At 32.5% G+C, this 8,776-nt stretch overlaps 1 pseudogene; it reads left to right on the top strand.

Moving 5' to 3' along the window:
• Nucleotides 1-4,403: 4,403 nt before the first annotated feature.
• Nucleotides 4,404-4,522, top strand: LOC112474149 (annotated as a pseudogene).
• The last annotated feature ends 4,254 nt before the right edge of the window (nt 4,523-8,776 follow it).

The following is an 8,776-nucleotide window of genomic DNA, read 5'->3' as shown; positions in this document are numbered from 1 at the left end:
TAAGTGAACATTATTGCATCCTCTGTTGTATCAATGCGATATCAGTGATCTCCAAAGAGAAGTATTTGCTGCTTTATGTTGAAGAAATATTTTTATAGTTCCCGTGGAGCATTTCTTAAGTTTTGTTTTTTGTTTTGTTTTGTTTATTGCTTCTTCATTCTTTTTCAAAGTTCAGTCCATTTAAGTTTGGTTCCCTTAGATCTATTTTTATCTCCAACTTATCACTGAAGGAATGTTCCATTGACCTTAATATTTCACTTAGATCTTAGTCTGAAGATCTGGTTGATGTGTAAAACATTTATAAATTTCTAGTATTCGCTTGACATTTTTCTCCCTAAATTTTCTGACATCTTCTGTTGGGTAATTTATCTTTGTATAGAGAAATATATTACTGGAAATTTTAGAGCCAATTATTATGTATTAATTGAGTAATGAATGCTTTTTTAAAAAAAGAAAAACTATAACACTGTTTTTCAAGTAGACCACACCTATTGCTCTAAGGATATAACAGTCCACTCTCTATTCACTTCTGTCTCTGAAAATATTACATTTTATGTGTCTATAGGCCTGAAATAAATATGGAAAATACAGTATTAATTAGAGACATAGAATATTGCCCTAATCTTGAACCTCATAAAGCTTTGCAGTAATTTCTTTATAACCCAGAAATAGCTTTATTGCTTTTATTCAGCAAAAGTTCCATATCTCTGAGAAAGACATGGAAAAGGGCATTAAAATCTCTTACTATTTTCCTGCTTGACTTTGCTATTTTTCTTCATTGATATTGTTTTAGCTGCTACTGCTAAAGATATTCATTATCAAAAGCACTAACATACTCAAACACAAATAAAAATTTCTCTGCTTCAGAAAATTTCCATTTTGCTTTTTACTTTATAAATGTGCACATATAAACATATGCTCATGTATAAAAATAACCATTCTTTTTTTCCCTTTGACAAATATGTCTGTTGAAATGCCTCTCTCTGATATTTTTTTAAAAGATTTCAAGAACTAGTTAAGGGCTGCTTTATGTGATCTTTAAGAAACCTTCTAAAATGTGGTTTAATAAATTATATCTGAGTTATTAAAGAAGGAATGCCCATTATCAGACATCTTTAAAGATACCTTTTATATCTCAGATATCATAATATGCTATTAAAAGAGCTGTTAGTTATGTATTCAAGTTACCCATGGGTTTTCATACTGCTACATCAACACTTATAACCTACTGGCCACAGTGTCTGTGACTGTGTATTTAGAAAGTTTTTTTTCTGTCTGTAGGATTCTACTTCTCTATGTGTAAGCTGAGGCAATACCCATGGCTCCTGACCACAAAAAAAGAGAAGAAAAATGAGATAATGTCTGTAAATGTGTTAAATGTCTAGAAGTTACTGTCTAATGAGTATAGAAGAGATAGTCATGCAATATAAAACAAAAATTTATTTGTTTTTAAATTAATGAGGACGGAGTATTCACTTCAATTTATTTGTTTATTCATTCATTCATTCAAAATGTCATTGAGAGCCTACTGTATCCTAGGCATTGTGTACGGTATGGGATTGCAGAGTTGAAATGGTATATTCCTTTAAGGAACATAGTGAGGAAAACAGATACAGGCACTAAGAGCTGCAACAGAACACATGACATGATAAAGGCCGGAAGTGACTCTCAAGGGTCTGGGATAGGAAAATATCATTGAAAGAATGAAAGTGAGAAGTAAGAGTTTGTTGTAACTTTTAATTTTGTTAAGCTATTGGTAACATTCTATGGTATTTACAAACTACTCTAAGGAAAAAAAAAAAACTTTTAAAGATTATACCAGCACTGTAATATCAGTGCGTTGGTATTTTTCTTAATTAATTTTTAATTAATATTAATTTTTGCCCAACTAACACACAAAGTTTTTAAAAATACGTTTAAGTATACAAAGTTAGCTGAGCAAAATATGAATCTCTTAGATCATGTCCTCCAACTACCACTCCATCCATGCTCAGAGGCACCCACAATTGGCAGCTTTATAATGCATACACAAGTAAATTAAATATATATTTCAAAGATAAATGAGAAGCATTGTTATGCAATCTGATGTTTTCAAATGAAATTATTTCTTGGAAATTTCTGTATTTCATATCTGTGCACCATTTTTTTCTTCCTTTATTACTATTGCTTTATTACTATAGAATTGCTTTATTTCTATATCCTTTATTACTATAGAATTCCAAAATATAATTTATCTTTAGAGTGAGGTATGAGTGCTTGAGTACCGGGGGTTGCTTGTAGACAGACTTTCCAGGAATATATGGGAATGAAGAAAGAAATCGATTCCCAAACCTTCAACTTTCAAGTGTACTTTTCCCAAAAATTGAATTGTCTGAGAATGCTGTTATGGTATAACTGGTCTCCTTTCCTCTCACTTTTTTCACTATCAATCAATTATCATTCTCTTACTTAACAGCAGAAAAGCATACCTCTCACCAGTCCTTACTATCTACTATGATGTAATTATCTAGAGATACAAAAGATTTGGGATTGCAAATCAAAGGACGATTGGAGAAGGCATAGTTTCTGGTGCAAGGGACCAGAAAGAGCAATGCGTAGTTTTAACATATTGAGTGGTTAACATTGATTTCATTCAGGCAACTGGAATAGATTAGAATTAAATTTTGAAAGTGAGGTGATCGTCCCTGGAACAGATATTTGTCTCTTTGAATTGGAAATGAAGTCAAATATTTTTGACAGAACATGAGAACTGTTTTTGCTAATTGCATTATATGACAGACATTATTCGTAATTCAAATGAATAAATTTACAGCACTAAACTCATATAAAGATATATTTAAAGTATGTGCACATTATTAAAATCATTAGAAACCATATCTTTTTGCAATAAAACATTGTGATTAAAATTAAGTTGATACCATAGTTCTTCAATATTTTCTGAGAAATACTCAAACAAAAATTTTAAAGATCATTGTCTTATGCTACTCCTATTGCTGAACTTCTATCATGCCTTCAGTCAGCAGATACTAAGCACCTACTGAGTGCCAAACAACTATTCTAAGAGCTGGAGCTACACCAGTAAATAATAATAAACAAAATCATCCAACTAACCAAATAAGAAAAACAGTCAAAAAATAATCCAATTGTAGGGAGCATAAAATAAATATAGAAATTCATAAAGCATAAAATATTATGTTAGATGGTAATGAAGAAGTGGGCAATTTTAAATAGGCTCGTTAGGAAAGGCTAAGTGAGAAAATGACAATTGAGTAAAGGCTTGAAATAGGTAAGGGAATACATGCTGAAATACAAGCAGAAGAGCAATAAGTGTGTGGGCCCTATGTCAAAGTTGTGTCTCAGAGGTTCGAAGATTTCAAAGGAGGGTGAAGAGTCTTGGGCAGCATGAGCCTGGGGAGAGTGTTGGTAGGTGAATGAGAAAGGTTAAGGGGAGGGAGTTCTGGGAGGAGAGAAATTAAGAAATGGAAATTATGTTAAGATTTAGAAGTTATTGTAAAAATGCTGGTTTTTACTACGAGTGAGATGAGAAACCAATGGAGAACGTAAGCAAGAGAGAGACTGGATCTGACTTTCATTTTAAAAGAATCATTCTTCCTGCTCTATTAAAAGCATACCGCAGTGGGATGAGGTGGAATTGGGTGACCAGTCAGGAGGTTATTTCAGTCATTCAGGTAAGAGATGACGAGGGCTCAGAGCAAAGCAGTGAGAATGGGGGACATGAGAGATGACTGAATTCTTCATATATCTTTAAAGTACTGCTGATAATAGGGCTGTATAAATTGCTGACAAAATGGATGGAGGAAATGAGAGAAAATGGTTTTGAATATAGCTTCTAGAATTTTGTTCTGGGCTACTAAAAAAGATGAAGTTTTTATTTACTGAGATCTAGAGGATTAAGGTGAGACCAGGTAGATGGAGAGTTTGTTTTTCAAGTCACATATAAGATGCATATTGGGTACAGAAAAGAAGATGTCAACAGTCAGGTAGTTGTATGAATCTGGAGGTCAAAGGAGGAATCTGAGCTAGAAATGTAAGTTGTCAAGTAGAGAGTAGTAAAGAACCAAGAGACCAGATCAGTTCACCAAGGAAGTGAGTACAGATGGAGAAGAGACCTTAGGACTGAGTCCTGGGGAACTGCAACATAAAAAGGAACCAAAAAAGGAGATCTAGTCTGAGTGGCGGTTGAGGAGGAACAAAAGCCAAGAGCACGTGGTGTTTGAGAAAAGAAGTGAGGAAAATTATTTCATTCTAACATTTTTCTCATTTGTCACTAAAATAAAGCAATGAACATGTATCTTTGTACACATATGTAAGTATTTCCTGAGAATTGACTCCAGAAATAGAATCGCTATGTCAAAAATATGTGAATTTAAAAATTTTATAAAGTCCACAGCCATGCCACCCTGAACTTGCCCGATCTCATCTGATCTCGGAAGTTAAGCAGGGCCGGGCCTGATTAGTACTTGTATGGGAACTCATCTAGAAATACCAGGTGCTGTAGGCATTAAAAATTTATATATGCATATAATAAAATTAAAAAATAAAAATTTTATGGATTCTGCCAAACTGCCTTCCAAAACTGCTTCACTAATTTGTCACTCTTCAGGCATGTTTGAGAGCGCCAATTTCCCCACATTATTACACATTCTTGATATTATTACCAAACTTTAAAAGTAAATAAAAATATTTTTATTTTCATTTTCATTTTTCTGACCAGTGTTAAGCTTGAGCAACTTTTTATCAGTTTATTGGCCATTTGTATTTTTTTCAGTGAAAATCCCAGTCAAAATCATTTGCTCACTTTCTCTTGATTTGTTTTCTTATTAATATGTACATATAGAAGCACTTTTATATTCTGAATATAATTTCTAGTCTGTCATTTGCTGTTTAACTTTGTTTTATCACAAAGAAATTGAAATTTTTTATGTAGCCAAGTATGTCGAAAGTTTTTTATGACTCTGGGGCTTTGTTTTGGTCAGATTCTCCCCACCATATGGTTATAAAAAATCACAAGCATGTTCTCCTTAACACTTTCATAATTTTGTTTTATTTTGTTTTTTTTACATTTACCTTTCTATACCATAAGGAATTTATATTGATATATGGCTTGAAGTTGAAAATAATTATTTTTTCCCAAGTGTGTAACATATTTGGCAGCACTACTCATTGAAGAGTTACTCTGCTTTTCCCCACTGATTTGAAATAGCACTTTAATCATCAGCTGAATTTCAATATTTTATATAATTCTGTTTCTGGACTCTGTGTGCTATTCAATTTGCCTACTTATTTATTGCTGTATAATTTTTACATATTTTAATGACTTATTTTAATACTTTTTAAAGATATTAAGCAAGTCCTTTATCATATCCTTTTTTTTCTAGAATTTTATAAGGAAAAATATTCTGAAAAGGTATCCAATTTCAAGTTTAAAATGAGGGCCCGCATTCAATTTTGATATTTCTAGCTCTATTGACTTACCTCCAATACTCACAAAGCATGTACCATAATTAAAATGTGTCTTTTAGTAAATTTTGTTTTTATTTTTTCCAGCCCAGTACTTGTCAACACATAGCTGACAACGTGATAAAACTGACCACTAGGTGGCAGAATAAACCATCTTTCCTGGCCTCGTGTAAACATTTTAGATCAGAAACTAGTTCATAACCTCACTGAGAATAAATTATTGTATAGTCCACAACGAACCAGTATATACTGGCAATAGTATTGACCTTTTTAAAAAGTCAATGTAAAATAGATCAATGATTCCTGACTCGAAAACAATTTCTATAAATTATACTTTATTAAATTATCATATAAACATTTTTTTGTTCTTTCTCTAATTCCTCTTCCTTATTCCACTGCAAAAACATGGTATTCTGTAGAGTTTAATTTTTGATCTTGTGCTTTGCTCTGCTTTTTTTGTGTTTCTCCTTTTAAATAACTTATCTACTGTAAGATTTCAACTATCATCTTGTGCCCAGATCCCCAAACAATATTCACGAATCTGAACTCACTTTCATTCTCAAGTCTAATATTTTTAATAATGGCATGGGATGTTCCTTAGGCTACCCAAGTCCTTCTCTTTCTCTAGGGCACATAGGACGCTAGCATTTTAGCATTTACCTCTCCCAGTGACCTCTTGGTCAATACTTTTAAAGCAACAAGTTGTATCCTATTAGTGGGTTGTGAAATCAATTTAGTTAATTGAATCAAGCAATATAAAAAATAAAATCTAATGTGGTAGAAAAATGTAAGAGTGCAATGCCTATAGTAAGGACAAATATTCCTTTTGTAAGATACTAATGTCCGCTAAATATGTGCATGCATCTACATAAATACATGTAGTAGGCTGTGACGAAAGTGTATTTTTTACTGTGGGTCATAGTCAAAGAAATTTATAAAAGAAAAAGAACCCTGCTAGAATTTCTCAGACTCTGTTTTACCTAGTATAGTGAAGGATTCCAAGACTCTACTTTCTGAAATGCACCATGTCACTTCATACACTAGCCCCTCAGTCTTTGCACAAATATTGAATTCTTACCCTATGCTTCTAGGTGCTTGGGACCATAAAAATCTACCTTTGGGTCTTCTTAAAGTCTTAGAAGTCCAAGCATCTCCAGAGGTGTGTAGAACCAAACTAAAATGCAGTCACTTACGTCAAAGACAAAATGAGAACAGTCAATGCAGGTGCATATAAGAAACAACTTAATTTCATAGGAGTATACAGCTCTTCTCGAGAATCATTAGAGGACATCAACTAATGCCCAAATACCAAGACTGTTTGTGCTATCTCTGGACATCCTTGTTCCTCTGACTTAGTTATCCAGATCCAAATAAGAAAGAAGATCCCTGGGCAACCAACCAACTGAGAAGCCAATAACTTCCATATTTATCTCATAAAAATGCGTTCGTCTGTTAGCGACTTCGAACTCATTGCTCCTGTAGACTTAAGTTTTCCCACTTGGAGGTTGAAAGCCTTGCGATAAACTCATCTTTCTGCTTTGTTTTATTCAGTATGCACTTTGTTTTTTGACAGATGCTTAGGTGTGTCAAGTTGTCCCATCTCTCCTACCATAATTAGCTTCAGAGTTCCTGTATCCTGTCTTCTAAGCCCTGCTGCAGGCTATATTCTTGCTTGACTTTTTTGCACGAGCAAGTCTAAACCCTAGTCATATTGAAATCTGATTGGAAGTCCACTTACATGTCTTAATGTCATTAAAAGTAAACATATTTTAATCTTCACTCATTGTCTTTGTTCCAAATCAGTTCATACCTGGATTTTTATGGTATTAACAATTTCATCAATATGTTAATTTTTAGTCTTGAGATCTTAAATGAGTATTGGGTTAGATGTTAAGAGTGTTTGCTTTGGACTCAGAAGAATCTGCCTTTAAATCTCAGCTATCCCACTTTTTCTGTGTATCTTTATACAAGTTGTTTAGCTTTTCTAACTTTCAGAGTTCCTCATCTGTAAAACAGAAAATATGATAATCCTTATGTTATAGGGACATTGAGAAGATTAATGCTGTAACAATTTCAAAAGACTTAACACAGCGCCTGGCAAATAGTTTAGAACACAATAAGTGTGAATTATTGTTTTTAATAGTATTAGTTGTTGTACCTGAAAGAAATGAACAGAACCTGACTAATCTTTTATTCACTTTGATGTGACCAGAATTCTTTTGAGTTTATTATCCTCCATAGTACCTAGCTGAATGTCTAATACATTGAAATCACCCAATAATAGGGTCCGCCTGTTAATATTCTCTAATTATTCATTTTAGTTATTCATTTTTAGTATTGTTTCATAAGTACTTACATTTGCCTTTTACATTAGAAATTTTATTTTTTGCAAAAAAATACTGTTTCTACTCCACAATATTAGTGTTGTTCCTTTTTTAAAAAAGGAGAAATATATGTATGTTTTATGTTTATAGACATGAGATTAATAAAATCCATTATTTCTCATTATGAAGTTTATGTTCTCAATGTAAAATGGGAAAAGTCAGATCCTAAGAGTTGGAAAACAACTCTAAAATGATTTGGGGGTCTTTTTTCTTAAATATTTAATGATTTTAGAAAATGCAAATTATTTTTTCTTGACATTCTCAAGATATTCTGTTAAGCATATACCTGTAATTTAGTAGGAAAGAAATATGATTTGGGGAGACACTTTGTTTCCTGCCCTATTTCTACACTTAATCCAATGCCTGGCATGGTGCTGACAAATATTTATTAAAAGAATGAGTAAATAAATAGAAAAAATCAAATCTTGACTTTCCTAATTAATATCCAGAACTTAGTCAACTTATTTACCTTTAAATTTAATTTTACTCTTCTCTAAAATGGGGAATGTCTACCTGACAACTTTATCATTATATAAAAGAAAGACTACATAATAATGTATGACAAGTAGTCAACATGTTACTAGTTTCCTCCTCCCTTTTATTGATGGAATAATAAAATTTATCTATCCAAATGCCCAGATTAGTCTTACTCATAAAGGTTTTAGTGTTTTGGTAAGGCTATAACTGTATATAATAGATTGCAATGAATAACTAAAATTTAAGCATCAAATACTATGGTGAGCTCTAGAAGTGATTTTAAGCCACTTAATCCTATTGCTTCATTTTATAGATGAAACTGAGTCACAGAAAGGGGGGTACCTTTCCCAAGTTCCCACAGCAAATAACTGGCTGCCATGAAACTACAGTCTAGATATCTTAGTTCTTAGCACAACACAAAATAGTTTTCTTTC

This window comes from Pteropus alecto, unplaced genomic scaffold (genome assembly GCF_000325575.1).
Source record: "Pteropus alecto unplaced genomic scaffold, ASM32557v1 scaffold88, whole genome shotgun sequence".
Lineage (NCBI taxonomy): Eukaryota > Metazoa > Chordata > Mammalia > Chiroptera > Pteropodidae > Pteropus > Pteropus alecto.
Note: the sequence above shows the minus strand (reverse complement) of the source record. Positions and strands in the feature narration are given on the sequence as shown.